This window comes from Myiozetetes cayanensis, unplaced genomic scaffold, assembly GCF_022539395.1.
Source record: "Myiozetetes cayanensis isolate MyiCay16 unplaced genomic scaffold, myiCay2020 scf24, whole genome shotgun sequence".
NCBI classification, from domain to species: Eukaryota; Metazoa; Chordata; class Aves; order Passeriformes; family Tyrannidae; genus Myiozetetes; species Myiozetetes cayanensis.
Genome location: NW_026087456.1, coordinates 4,968,302 through 4,983,631, shown reverse-complemented (window position 1 = coordinate 4,983,631; position 15,330 = coordinate 4,968,302). Strand labels below are relative to the sequence as shown.

Sequence of the window (15,330 nt, the reverse complement as noted above, 5' to 3'; positions counted from 1 at the left end):
TATGTGCACAGTTTATGTCATCTTTCCATGGAAACATGGAAAGGATTAGAAGCCAGAAGGAACTGGAGTCATCCACTTACCATCCATTAGCTCATTTCCATTTAGGAAGTAAGGATTTGTTGCCAGGAGTGTATTTATGAGCTTAGATGCTATTGTGATTTCATTAAAATTGTTCCTAGACTTCCCAAATACTCTGTGGATGGGATGTACTTGCTGCTCACTCCTGCATGTGGCCTGAGTCTTCTGAATACAGCTCTGTATGTGAAAAGAAGGAGAAAATCAACAGAGTTAATGTAAGTCTTTTTGCTACTGGCAGCACAACTAGTCTCTTTAAAGTTAACATTTGGTACTAGAACTAGTTCTCCTTAAAGTTAACATTTTTCTGCAGAAGGTTTCTACGCTACTATTTTACCAGAGTAAAGAACAGCATTTCAAAGTCCAGAGCCATCAGGGCAGTCTTTTTTTCACACCTTGAAATCAACTGCCTGATGCTTCTGCATGTTTGAGCCAGAGGAACTATTTCAAATACTTCTCAGGTCTTAGAGCACAGAGCTCTTTGTTCCCAGGTCCCCTCCTGCCTTCAGAATACTTGTTACATAAATTTATCATTCTTCCCACTTCTTTGCTTCAGAATCCTAAAAATCACGTATTTGCCCCCAATTCCACACTATTATGTATGTTTTTGCACACACAGTCTGAGTGACAAAGCTGGTGTTATCACATCAGAGTTTATCCTACAACAATTCATCCTTCTGTATTAGCCATGTGATAAACTATGGAAGAAAGAGGGGCCTTCTTTCCAGTCCTCTTATCTATGGACTGTTGTAAATATTATCAGGAAAATGGTGACCCACTTCCTTCAGTTTCCCACGATAACTTTATTGGGTTTGTTTAAACAAACTTGTGTCCCAGTCCTCTATACACTAACATGTTTGTTGTAGAATCACTGCAGCTGTTGATAAATCACATATTTTACAAGACTTTTATCAAATTTTTAGATCAGATTTGGCTCTGTTCCCTGTCAGATTGAACAATGATCACACTGCCATGTTAATGAAGGAGGGTAAAATTCGGAGTAGGGATCAAAGCTCTTTGTAGGAGGAGGGAAAAGAGAGAGAGAAATTACAAAAAGATTTTCATTAAAACATACCTGAGTTTGGCCAGAATGAGGTTCTACTTGTTTTTATCAACATACAAAGAAGTAGTCCCTTTTCTATTGTCTTAACTTATATATACAGCCATGGTTCTTTTATTATAGGCATGTTGCTTTATGCTCCTGCATTTTGAAATTAAGCAGTTTAAAATAATATATATAATACTGCTCAAGTGCTTCAGGTCAACACACTGGCTTAAAGATATCTCAAACGTTCACTCTTTCAGTTAATTTTCTTTTCCACTGTAGATCTCAAAACTTTAAAGAGTTGTGTATCTAAATGGTATGTCTCATGCCCTTTAGCCAAAACTCACCTACTGCAGTAAATGCCCCTTATGTTTGATAACATTCTTCACTCCAAATCTGCATTCAGACTTTGAAACCATGCTCTTAATTCTCAGTCATCCAAAACCAGGAAGAGTATACTGTATGGAAAAACTTTTGGAACATCCTCACCTAACGAAAAAAGCCTCATAGTGCCCTGCTGGGATAGAATCTATACACATAGTGTCAGGAAGGACAGGTCAGCCAGGGATGCTGCTGCAGGGCTCTGGGAGCAGCTTTATGTGCCAGGCACAGGGTGTACCAGTGGCCTCTATCCAGCACGGGAAGAGAGACACTATCCCTGACTGACCCCACAGATAAGCCTAGGAAAAGGGATTTTTGCTTTTCTCCTTTCCTGGTCCAATGCAATCTCAACACACTGTTTTCCAAAGGTGAAAGTCACCAATCCTGCCCTTCCTTTCCCTTTTCCTCCCCAGACTCTGGAGGTTGTTTTTTCCTTGCTGGTCTTATCAGTTCCCAGGCCCCACCCCACTGAGATGGAGGCACACTTTTCTTAGAACAGCCTTTTCAACATGAACATTTCCTTCAGCTCTCCTTGACTCATAGACTTTGCCTCCTTGATTCTGAGGCCTGAGGTCTCCGTGAAGGCTGATGGAAATATTCTTTTACACAGCACAGCTCCTTTTAGAGCCTCACTTATGTTACTTGTGTGACATTTCCTGGGAGAAAGGAGCCATGCTTTTTTTCTCATGTGATTTGCTAAAAAATATGAACTGTGTTAAAAACTAAAACCCTGTCAATACCTGAAAACCCTTTGTTTGGGCATTCTCGACCTAAATTATTTCACTGGAAGTGGATCATGTTAATGAAGCAATAAATGGAAACTTAAAGAAAACAAGAAATTTGGAAAAAGTAAACATTGCATATGAATTAGCTGGCAGTCAAGTAAATGTCGTAAGTTTCTTTTCTACTCACAGGCAATTTTAATTCCAATTTTGTGCACTTAGTCAAACACTAACTCTAGGTACCCTGTCAATCTAGTTTTTAAAATTCTGGCTGATTTACAGTTCCTTACTGAACATTTTATAAATAATATATGCTGATTTGTTTTTATAAAGCTGTTGAAAGCTAATGCCTGCCTCCCTTTTGGTATTCAGTGTGGAAACTGAGAGGAGGGAGGAGTGGTGAAATGAGTACAGAAAATAAAAAATCACCAACGTAACGCCCTTCCTCTCACGACAACAAACTGGAAGTGGGGAGCCCTTTTCCCTATCTTAACTCTGGAGCTAGGAAATAATCAGATAGCTGTAACCTTTTGCAGAAATTGTGCTCAGACCTTTCCCAGGGTGAAATGAGCTGGATTTACAGCCTTAGCCTCTTAGGAAACGCCAGGGCTGCATCTGCTCCTTGTGCAGAGATTTATTTCTCCGTGGGCCTTGGCTGGATGGTGTTGGAGATGAGCCTGTTGGGTTGACTCCCACTGCCCTTTTAACCTGTGCAGCGATGCAGCACCTCCCTCCATGGGAGAACATTGGAGAAGAGACAACCTGTGCTCATCAGCTAAAACTGGTCACTGCCTCCTATGCAAGAGAAGGGGACATCTTGTCTGATGCTGGTTTAAAATATACAACACTGCCAACACTGAAGCTATAAAAAATGGACAATGCCTGAAGCCTGTGAGGCTTTGATTTTTATTTTACTGGTTGTGCCTGCTGTACACCTGTGATGTAATGTAACTTTCTACTGGAGATGAAATACATCCATATGAATTCCCACAAACAGAGTAGCACATAACAAAAATAAGACTCTCCTGGGCTTTTGCCAAAATAATTGGAAATCTCAATTTTTAAGAGTTTTAAAACGCAGTACCAGCTGGCAGCTACTGTTTGTAGGGGATTCATTTTGGTTATGGTAACAAATAATTACTTTCTTTTAAGGTAATAACAAACTCTAGTTTCAAATTAAAATCCAACATGGTTAAACAACCTTGCTCCAAAATACCTGTTACTACAGTATGCTGAGAAGAAAGATAACTATTCCTACACAGTTGTTCCTAAGCCAGCACCATGGAAGAGACTAGCATGCCTGGAGTTTGCAACTTTTCCAGCTAAAAGCCATTAAGTGGAATTATCTTTTATATACAGCAGAGCATTAGGTGTGCTCTGTCAGAGCTTTGTATTTAAAATGAAACTTTAATCCTTGTCCATCAATGCCAGTGGCAGAGATTAATATTCTGTACAGAAGGAGATTTGCATAAAGAAAATATTGTCCCAAGATCACTGGATATGCCAGAAATAAAAAAGTGTGAAAGCATGAAATAAAGAACTAAGACTATGGGATGTAGCATAAAATGACACATCAGCATTTTTCAGAGAAAGTCCCTTATTATCCTTTGCCAGATTGAAATCTCCTCTCTGCTGTTTGAGTCATTTGGTCCTGACCCCCCCACCTCCAGATCTAAGAATATATGTGAGGAACTGTGGTATGAAGAGAAACCACTGTCAGGATGGCCAGCATAAAACCCTCAGCAGGCTTATGTCACCAGAAACCTTCTTGAGTCACTAAGAAATTTTTTCTTGTGGCTTTGCAGCACTTGTATAGAATAACCTGGGAGAGGTCTGAAATAATACCTAGTTTTCTCCAGAGTCAGTGATTCTGAGAACAAGTAAACTGTATGAATCACTTAACATATGAAAGCATTTCACTCCTCTCTGACTTCATGTCAACTAATGAGTCCGACTGATGAGTGAACACAGAAGTATTTCAAAGTGAACAAGAGGCAGGCATGCTCAGCAGTCCCAGCAGAAAAGCCATTTTACCCAGATGGTGAAGTAAGCATCCAGCTATAAATGCTTTTACCAATTTCTCCTAGGCTGGCTTCTTCGTATCTCCATCTTTCACATACAACCATTTCCTTACCTGTATGCAGAAAGCACAGAAGCACTCAGGAACGAAAGCAGTAAATATAAAAATCAATTTGGTGAAGGGGCTATGGAAAGAACAGGAAGAAGACTTTCGATACATTCAAGAAATACAGTGGGTGTAAATATAAGGAAAATAGCGGATTCCAGGTTCAAGTTGGATTGGGACAATAAGGATTCATACATGTCCAGAATAAGCAATCCCATGGCTATTCAGTTGTAACCATTGCAATCAAACTACTATCTTTTTTCTCAACAGGACAATATTTCAAAATTTGCCAGATAATTACAATAACTACAGTCTGAAAGAAAACCTGGTATTATCTGTTTCAATGATTTTCATGTAAAATAGCTAACACTTGGTTTTTCAAAGTTTTCAAATTCTTCTGACATACCAGCCAATACAGATTTATAGGCTTACAGGCAGAGCTGGAAAGTGATGGCTTGTTCTCAGCTTCCTCTTATTCTTGAGTTTGGAGGTAGAGGGAGTTGGGAGCCTCAACAAGGTGAAACAGTGGCATGCAGATTGCCTACCTTTTGTTATGAGGGTTGGATGTGAGCCTGATGAGAAAACGAGGGGATCAGCTCCAATGTCCTGAGAATGGATGCCTGCAAAAGATGTCATTCCAAGAAACTGGGGGGACTGAATGCACATGACAGTAATTACATCATCTGGGAGAGTATGGAGGAGTAGAATAAAGTACCTGTACTTCAAATTTAGACTAAGAGATGGGAACGGGAAGAGGAGAAGGGCACAGAAGGCACAGCTGTCACAGTGCCAGCTACTGGTCAGGGAAGTAGGGAGCTGTGAAGCTCTTCCATGAGGACCATCAATCCAGGAGCACAAGAACAAGTGGTGGGAGCTCCTGCAGTGCAGCAGTTCAACATCAAACTGGATCTCTGCCTCCTGAATAAATGCACTAACCATTAGGTAGATCATCCAGCACAGTGTCACTCGGTTCAAGTTCTTAAGAAGGAAGAGTCTATATGCTACTGAGATATTTTAAAGAGGAGTTTAAGATCAGAAAACAGTTTTGGGATCCAGTACAGGGAACCTAAGTTCCAGAGTGGAATCATATTAAAAAGTTATCACCCTCATTGGCTTAACATCCTCTGCATCTGTAGGCAATCTCTTGCTGGCCATGAAGGGCTTTTTGTGATCCCAGTTTAAATTAACTGCTATGGTGGCTTTTCTGCACTAATTTAGAGCCATAATTATTCATTTTCTTGGACTAAATTCTTGATGTTTCACTAAATATATGCCCTGGAACTTGGAAACAATATCACTAATAACTTTGGGCAACCCAAGGTTTAAAAGTTCGTTCACAACCACCAAAGGAACTCTTTACTTCACCTCTTTGTGATGGAGTAGATATTTTCCACATGAGAAAGGGCCATGAGCCACCATAATGCTAAATAAAGTCGTGGATGCATAGGAAATCTGGGAAACAGGTTACACAGAAAACTTTCTTGGGCTTGCACAGAGGGGACTGAGTGTTCAGCTGAGTGTTGTCCCCCTGAGATTCCACAATCACAACATCAAACCTTTCACCTTTTGTTGCAGTAAATGGACTACACCTGCCAGGCAAAATGAATTCTGACAAGGAGAAGAGATGATTTGGGGAAATGCATTTTTCGTTGTCATTGATGTTTTAATAAAACCAGTTTTGTCCACTTTACAAAGACCATGTGTTGAAATAGAGACAATACATCATGATAAGACCCTGAAAGCTATTGTTTATTATCTCTCCATACTAAACCAAAGTTTTCAATGCTCCTCAAGCTGTTTCTGTCTTTTCCTTGTTTGGTTTTGCTTTTTTGAGTGCCTTGTCTGAGAGTTTCCTTTTAACTTCCCTGAGGAAAATAAATCTTGTGGAGTAGAGCTTTCAAAAACTCTTGCAACTGTGAACTCGAAATCTTTAAACAAGCACCTACACGAAAGTTTAAACTGAAAGCACGAGACAAAGCTAATGCTCCTGTAACATTTTACAAATCATAGGAATCCTACAATCACTAAAAAACATGCCTGGCACCAAGGACACCAAGCAAACGTGAAAGAATTTACAGATCTCTGGTGGTGGGTTAATACTGGGCAGAGCACACACATCAGCACTGCTGGGATAAATTACTTATGGGCAGCACTCAGAGTCACTTCTCGTGGGTCCTGGTACTGGTAAATGTACATGAGTGTGGGGCAGAAATTTGAGTCAGGTCTTTTGTCTCAGATTTGGAGAACAAAAAAGATTTTGTGGCATCCCAGGGATGTGACCATAAAAATTACTGGTTTTCCTTTTATTTCTGTGTTATTGTTTTAATTAGGAAACCACAAAAGTTATTGTAATGAACTGAACATCTAAAATAGAAAGGTAAAATTAAATCTGAATGTCCTTGATAGGAGTGCTTTGATGTAATGTTTAGTTTAGCTGAGAGATAGAAGTGTAGAAAAGAGGGGTAGGATGGCTTATGTCTGTCAAGTCTCCTACCAGAGCTGAAAAGAATGATCTGAACAGTCTGTTGTTAAAATGTCTGAGGCAGATGTTACTTTTACCACCACAGTCAAAGCAAGGGTCTTCAGTGTTTGACTTTCGAAATCCCCTCTAAGTTCCTTACAGAGACATAAAATGGTTTGTTTATTAAATCTGTAATTTTACAGAACTTGTGAGGTCCAGAATGAAATGCCTGGTTCTCTGCAATCTCTGGAGTGACAGAGATTTCCTTAATCTCTTTAGGAACACATCTCCTTCACAGCACACCAAGTGCCACATTTATAATCTTTTCCTTATCATTTCAGCTATATTCATCTTTCAATTTAGTAATTTTACTCCCGTGAATACATAGTGAAAATCCATGTCTCATTTCAAATGCCTGAATATATTCATGCTTACTTGCTGCTTTTTTGTCTCAAAAGATTTCAGAAACCTCATATAGTGAAGACTAAGTGTACCAGACACAGAAGATGGATCATTACTCAGCAGCAGAATGCAGGTAATGCTAAACAATGAGGACGAGGTCATGTGAAGAAATGCAAGTAGAACCTGCCCTGAAATACATGTTCAATTAGTATATTTTTGATTCCACAGCAATCTGACCAGGCATTCGCATCTTTAAGTAACAGAAATCAAAAATGGAATAACAGCCCAGTGGTAACACTGGGAAACAATGCAGCTAAATGGTTCTATTGTCTGTACTTAAACTTATCAGGAGTTAGATATTAGTGATTAATCCACATCAAAATCTGAGTGACAGAACAGAGCCAGACTTCAAGTAGGGAAAGAAAGAATCATTTCAAAAGTGTGTAGGATGTATCACCTAATGTGAAGGAGCATTTAAGTTATGGAGGAGACCCTAAACTTACTGAAGCTGGATAGACATTTAGGTTTTTTTTCCTGGCTGCACTGCGTTCACTCACTGCTCCATGTCAAATGACCAAAAGGAGTTTAAAGACATGCACAGCAGCCCCACAAGACCCCAGCATTCACCCAGGAGCTGCCCCCATCTCTGATACCACAGTAATCATCAGCCAGCTCCAAATGTTTAGAATCGCTGTGACTAATTGAGATGAGGACCTAAGCTCTTGCAGCAGGGTCTGAAAGGACCAACAGATGAGAAACACATTACCACAGCCTTAGCCAGTCACCATCAATCCACAGACACCGCCGGAATGTCACATGCTGATTGCCCAAATCTGACACTGAACTGACATAAACCAAACTGCCCGTGGGACAAAAGTGTGGCAGCCTGTCCTGCGATGGAAAGTGAGCTGGGAAGGGCAGGGAAGGGAAATGGGGGGCATAAAGAAGAGATGAGGAATCATCTTGCCTAGTCAGGATCTTGCCTAGGTCTGGTATTCTCCCCAAAAAGGGAAACAGAAAGCACAAGTAAAATAAAGCAAAGGCCATAAGATGCAGAAAAGAGAGAAAGATCTGGTTGAATAAACATCAAAATTCTGTCACTCAGGTCTACACGACCCTGAGACACTGATTACAACTTAAAGAAAGACTTGGAGTTTTCTCTGCTATTACTCCTGCGAAAAGAGAACAGTAACAGACCTCTCCAGGATGGGAATTTTCTTTCTTTCCAAATAGTTTACACATTTTTATATGTCTTGGTACAATTTGTACACAAGTGTGCAAAGAAATCAGCACACAGATGCATCAGTTCTTTAATATGTTCATATAGCAACAATCAGATTCAGGTATAGAAAGAGGAAATATAGGGGATCCCCAATATCTAGGCTTCTCCAGAAATATTCTTTCACTGATTATTTGCTGCAATATATAAGTATAAATATATATATATTTAAAAATATATAAGTATAAATAGGAATACCTGTTATGCAGTGCACTGTACATCCCTTACTTCTTAGGACCAATACAGAAGGAAAGCTTCTCCACTGATTTTAGGAATAAAAAGTAAAAAACATTTGTTAAAAACACTTCAAACAAGAACAGGAATTCTTTTGTGATGTAAGTAAAACTAAGTTTAATGAGAAAGACCTGTAATTCTTTGCATAAATACTGTGTGACTAAACGAGGAAAAGTGTAAGAAAATGAACATCCTCTATTTGGTGCACCAACTGGGAACAAGCACAACCTCAGATGGCATAAACTATTCCTGACCATCTTTAAAGACTTTAAGGATTCAGTCCTTATTCCCTTGACTCAGTCCCCTGAAATCAGTGAAATGAGCTCGGTTACCTTCAGTCACACCTCGTGGACTTTGTGAATGGAACAGAAAGCTGTGTTACAGCAAAGGCAGAGAATCAAACGCACAAGGAAAATAAAGTGAAATGTTTCTTTGATAAATACCATTATTTTTTACTCAAGGAACCCCGAGGTCTTATATAACTGTATGATACTTTATTTTAACTTGAACATATTTTTCCTGAATTTTTCCAGATTATTTTTTCAATTTTTATTACACTGCAAAATTGAGACATGATTTCTAGATTGTTCAGGGTTTGTTTTCTTTTAATTCTGTATTATTATCAGAAAATAAATGCCTCATGCCTGCTGTCTATTTTATTTGGAATCAAACAGTCAGAAATAGTTTGGGGCTGGGGCAACCAGTCAGAGCCATTTAATTGTAACTAACTCACATGACTAGCAGAGATAAGAGGGAAGTTTTGTAAACAACAGCAGAGTTTCCAAACCAGCCATCCTGCAATTCCATCACCCACACAAGAAGCCAGGTCCTGGTGTGCAATCAGTTTATCAGGAGCAGCCTGCAACAGAAAGTGGGGCTGAAGTCAAAGATGAGCTTTACAGAAAGGCAGTTTCTGCCACCTCATTCATCCCTGGGATGATTGAAAAGAAGGGAAATAAAGAAAGGAAAGTAATGAAAGGGAAGGGAAAATGGAATAGGGGAATGCTTATTTTGAACTAATTCTTATAGCCTCTAGTCAAATGAAAAGTGTTAAATTTTCAAAAGCCCACTAGGTGAATTCAGTTTTGGTTTCAGCAGGATATCATGAAGTCCTTTGGAAGGCTCATCCTGTGCAAGTGCCAGTAGAACAGAGAAATTTTCTGTTGGTACCTCTTTGCATTTTATCCCATGCTTCCCCTAGCTCCCCATGATTTTGCTTTCTGCTGGTCTCCCAGTGCTGCTGCTGGAGACCTTCTCCAGGAAGCTGAAGCAGCGGGAGCAAGGGTGGCAGCACTAAGGTCCTCATTTTGCTTGTTGTGTGGAACCATCCTGAGGGCTCTGATGAGTCATAAGCATTATGTTACTTGGCAAAACAGAATTACATTCCCAAAAATCTGCTCTTAGGAGTTACTAGTATCTTATCTGTTTCTGCAGTATCTCTGAAGAACATCAGTGTTTGAAAACACTTGCCAATGTGTTGTTCTCTCTCTCTGTACAGTTCTTATTAACATCTGGTCACAAAATGTACTTCCACTGGTCAATATTACTTCACTCTTCATAAAATATATTTTTTCAGGGTTGTATGAAAAGTGCAACTACTCCCTGGTAGTGCCCAATACCAAATGGTTACGAAAGAGTATCTGGACAAGCCAAGTGTGCAGTGGCAGTTCCTCAGAAAGCCCATTCCATTTCCTGTCCTCTAGTTCTTTATCTGTTGCATTCTGCAGAGAGCCATGTCACTGTCTTGATGGTGAGCTCCAAATGTTCACAGAAACAAGGAGATAACACCAGTAAAAGTAATTCTTGGAAACACAGCTTTAGGGCTCAATGTAAAGATGTGGTCTGACACACTGCAGTGTTTGCTCTCTCCCACTGGCAGAATTTCAGCAGAAGCCTAACATAGATTATTCCACTAAGCAAGAAGAACCCCCAAAACTCTGTATTTCTGTGTACCACTAAAAAGCATTTGAAACCTGAAAGGAGACCTGGGGTGTTGAAAAAAAAAAAAAAAAAAACCAAAAAAAAAACACCATAATTTTACAATAGTTGTAATCTCTTTTGGTTGCCTATAAGCAAAACATATTTTAAAAATCTTTACATTGAGGTCTAACCATGACAACTTTTGGTCCCGTTTCAAATTAATTCTACTTTTCTAGATGCAAAAAAACTTTATTTCTACCAGTTTCAGCAAACAGAGGAGTTCAGAAAACATCACAGAGGAACCTACTGTTGACGGAATCACAGCAATTTTTATGGCTGAGCTTACATTTACAAGCAGGAGTGTCACCGGGGTCACAGCCCTGCTTCATGTCATGTGACAACTGAACAAAGTTGAACACACACAGTCAGACATTTAGGTGGCCAGCTGGCACAGGAGGCAAACACTGCAGTATCACTTTGCCCACCCACATAGCCAGTGTTTTAAAACCAGTAAATAGAAATACAACAGTAGTTTTATAGAAAGGCTACACCATAAATAATTAATCCATCGAATAAATATGCTTACATCAGACAGAAAGGCAGAGCTCACCAGCCAAACCTTACCTTGTATAAAATTTTCTGGAGCACGTATTGTTGCCAAATGTCATTAATACAAGAAATACAGCTCTGAAATTATCCAAACTTTTTGTTGCTTCATGAAACCAGCTACCCTAGTAAAAGCCTTTCTCGGGAGACATGCTATATTTTAATACACAACTACCTTTGCATCATGGAAACAGCTCTGATATGCATCACATAGACAGTTTCCCTCAGAACTCAACTCATTCTGCAGTTATCTCATTAATGTGATGAGAAATGTATTAGCAAATATGAAAGCTTCCTGTGTTATAAAGTTAACTCTGTTAAAGTTATAAAGTATTTGAGAATTTAAGGGAATTTAGAGTACAACATAGGTAGGTATTAGGAAGCGTGCTCTTCTCTATTTGTTCTCAAGAATTTATGTCTGTAACTGTATCAGTTGGAGAAAGCCATACAAGTCTTCCTCATGAAATGAAAAATAACTTTAATTTTATCCTTTACAAGTAATATACATTTATCATTTGCATTGACCTAACTGTGAGCTAGGCAAGCACCCTTAGGACTATCAGATCTCTAAGTTTAAAAAAAAAAAGTTAATAAAAGTTATATTGAAAGTGGGTTTTGCCACTTCATTATAAAAATAATGCTACAGTTTAATATTATTGAGGACAATTCTGTGAGGTTTAATTATTAAAAATATAGGAAAGCTACTCAATAACACATTCAGTTTTTTGAAAGAGAAAACTTAATTTCAATAATTCAAACTTTATTTTATGTACAGGGGACAACTCCCTTCCTTACATAACTGCTGTTTTCACTATGCTGGCAGCAAAGGTAAAGAAGAGGCCAATAGGAGCTGATCTTCCTCTTATAATGATCTGCTCTGAGCTGAAACACCAAAAAGTAGAACTAAATTGTTCCCCATAAACTGCAGTCAGCTAATGAAACCTCTGGTCTTTTAATCCCTGCCCAGGGAAGCTACATGGTTCACAAATCGTGTTCTGGGCTACCAGGAGCCCCAGGAGGAGACAAACAAAGAAAAACTGGAATTAGAGTTTCAAATATCAACACCTACCAATAAATCTAGGGGTTTTTTTCTGTGTTTTGAGGTTGATACATTAAAAATACGGTTCAAGGTATAAAATTTCCTAAGCAATTCCCCTATGTGCTCCCATAACATTTTTCTTAGCTATTTTCCTACAGACTATAAAACAGCAAAATCAACCAAAAACCCAATAACTTTTTTTTTCAAATCAAGCTATTTTGAAAACAGAACTTTATTAGCCTGCCTTTATTATGTAGCTTTACAGACAAAAGTAAACACTTCTCAATGCAGCACACAACTAGCCTTTCTTTGTAGCAAGATAGCATCAAAGCTAAGAATTTATTACCATTCCAGAAAAAACTGGACAGTTATAAGATATCAGGAAGAGTCACTATCATATTGAACGAGAAAACCATACTTTGCTAGACTTATAAAAGAAGCTATAAGTCTCAGAACATGATCCAACCTGTACCGTGACAGGGAATTAGGGAAATCTTAGTTTCATGTGAGAACTAATATTAAGTTTTACAGAACATTGTTTTTCCCACTGACACAAAGCAATGGGCAGGATTTGGTCCTGGCTAGATCGATGCTCCAGGTACCCACACAACTTATCCAAGTATAAAATGAGGTCTGCTTTTTGTGTATGTGAGGATACGAGGCTCACCAAGCCTGCAGTGTGGTTTTCTGCAGCTGCTCCATGAATCCTGCTCATCAGATTTACTGCATGTTCCTTACCCAGAGCCTCAGGGGATTTTAAAATAACTCTGCACCAAGAATCAAAGTCTAACTCTCCCAATTCCCAGGCTGAATCAGGAAGACTAACACTTACTTGTAAGTTTGATTAAAAAATAACACAGCTAATAAGGGGTGGGCATGGAGGACTCCTCCGCATACCTCTGTTTTTGAGAGAGAACAAATACATTTTCAGGTTCTGTTTGAGGTTAGGCACAATTTCCCATTAGTTCTAACTTCATCTTTGCTTCGTTTTCACCTGGTTTTACTAGAATTCCTAAAGTTTGACTTCAGACATTTGCTCAGTTACACTTTATCTCTTTCAGATCACAGGTAGGGTTTCACTGCTGGCACGCTCCTCACAGCTACCGGAGCATGTTAGCAATTAGGGAAGCTCACTGTTTGGCTGCAAGAAGTAGGAGTTGCAGATCTTGGATGAAAACAGATCACTGTTGTTGCTGACACTTGGCTCTCCGGTACCATTTTCCCACTGGGTGTTTTGTCATGCCACATTGCTACGAAAGAAAATCTCCTACAGAAGCACAAGACTGTCATTGATTGCAGCCACCGGTCCATGAAAAATCACTGCAAGCTTCAAAAAGGGCTTTGAAGTAAAAGGACACATATACCAATAATAATCAGATAACAGCTTTCCCCTTCCCTTCCTGAGCTCTCTCCTGGGCCTTTTCCCTCACCTTTTCTCTCTATCTGCCACTCCATTCCTCACCAAAGCCTCAGATTTATGGTTGGACTCAATCTTAGAGGTCTTTTCCAACCTTCACCATTCTGTGCTTCTATGGTTATGACCACTGCACCCTCTCCTCTCTATTTTGTGCCACACATTTAGAAAACCCATTGCTCCACCTGCTTTACTATTTAGAATATGTATTTCTATCTCATTAGTACACATTGGATAAAATTACAGTTTTCAACAGAACACAAAAATAATGTGAATGGGATCCATGTGTTCAGAGTAAAGTTCAGTGTTTTGTTTTTCAATAATTAAGGCACCTTTTTTTTCCTTACCTGCTAGTAGGCTATCTTGATAATCATCACAATAGTGATAGCTACTATTTGTTGTTTAATTTTATTGTATTATCACATGTGCAATCAAGTTGGTGGTTTTATCTGCAAGAGATAAACACAGGGAAAGAAAATGTAATAAAAATCTCTTTCCTTTGTCATGGAGGCAATAAAAGTATCTGACCATAATTCTACCTGTAATGCTAAATGAAAAATGAAAAATCTGAATCATCTACCAGTGATACGATTTCCAATACTCATCTCCTCACAGAGAAGTCAGGTTGAGAAACACAAGAAGACCATTAGGAATAAAAAATGTCGAGAGAGGATGTTCAATAAGGGATTTTTAAAATTAATATTTCAACATGAGTTGAAACTTCACCAAATAACATTCATTACTGTACCAGGGTATCCTTTTGTTTGGTTTTTCTTTTCCAAATCTGTAAGTTTGATGCTTAAAATAAATACCTGTTTATTACCTACTTAATCAAATACCTGAAGAGTCAAAAAGACTATTAGATCATACAATTAAATTAGTGAGAAAAACTGTCTGGCTTTACGTTTATAGAATTCTTCATTAAAAAAAATTTGTTGGTTTTTTTTTTGTTCTGATAGTGAAATACATTTTGAATTAGGCATCTGATATCAAGTAAGGGCTAATACAACACAAATAGCTGAAAACATATTTGGTAAAACTTGGTTTAGTAGTTAAAATACCCCTTTATATCTGTGTTACCTTGTACTTCATGTCATACAAAATTATTTCAAGTTCAACACCTTCATTGTTTGCAGTAATCCTTTTAATATTTGGCATGGAAAGAGTCAACAGGTCACAAAAGTGACTTTCCCTTCCACTGTGAAATTTGATTTGGATTGAATAAAAAGCTCCAATCTTTTGGGGCTGTGACCTCAATCAGGAAGTCCACACAATTTCTAGTGTTCCTCAGTAGGCAGAAAACAAGCTCCTCCATCTCACAACCAACCTCAAAAACAGCCACATCCCTTGAGACTGAGACTTAGAAAGGGCAGCTTTGCAGCTCAGATGGTTGACATCTATGCAAAAATTCTTCATGGCCAAATCCCTCAGAGTATTGTACAGTGAAATTGTTACATTTACAGAGAATGGCATTTTGTGCAGACTGAGTTGCTTTTTTCCTACTTAAAAACAGCCACCTCCATGAAAAGCTGTTTCATCCCAAGGAATGAAGATCAATCCTGAATTTAGGATACTCTGCCCTCTAAGCCTCTTTTTTTGTTTGGTTGGTTTTGGTTTTTTGTTTGGT

The 15,330-nt window shown here is 38.7% G+C and overlaps 1 long non-coding RNA gene across 2 annotated transcripts in view; it reads right to left on the bottom strand.

The window, feature by feature from the left end:
• Positions 1-14,153, bottom strand: part of LOC126642785 (uncharacterized) — a 30,885-nt gene extending 16,732 nt beyond the window's left edge. For both annotated transcript variants that reach the window (XR_007629552.1, XR_007629551.1), the window contains exons 1-6: positions 14,051-14,153; positions 9,458-9,583; positions 8,689-8,752; positions 4,894-4,968; positions 4,298-4,357; positions 81-255 (exon numbers count right to left, since the gene is read on the bottom strand). This is a non-coding gene — a long non-coding RNA (uncharacterized LOC126642785). The remainder of the gene's footprint in view (positions 1-80; positions 256-4,297; positions 4,358-4,893; positions 4,969-8,688; positions 8,753-9,457; positions 9,584-14,050) is intronic.
• Positions 14,154-15,330: the final 1,177 nt, after the last annotated feature.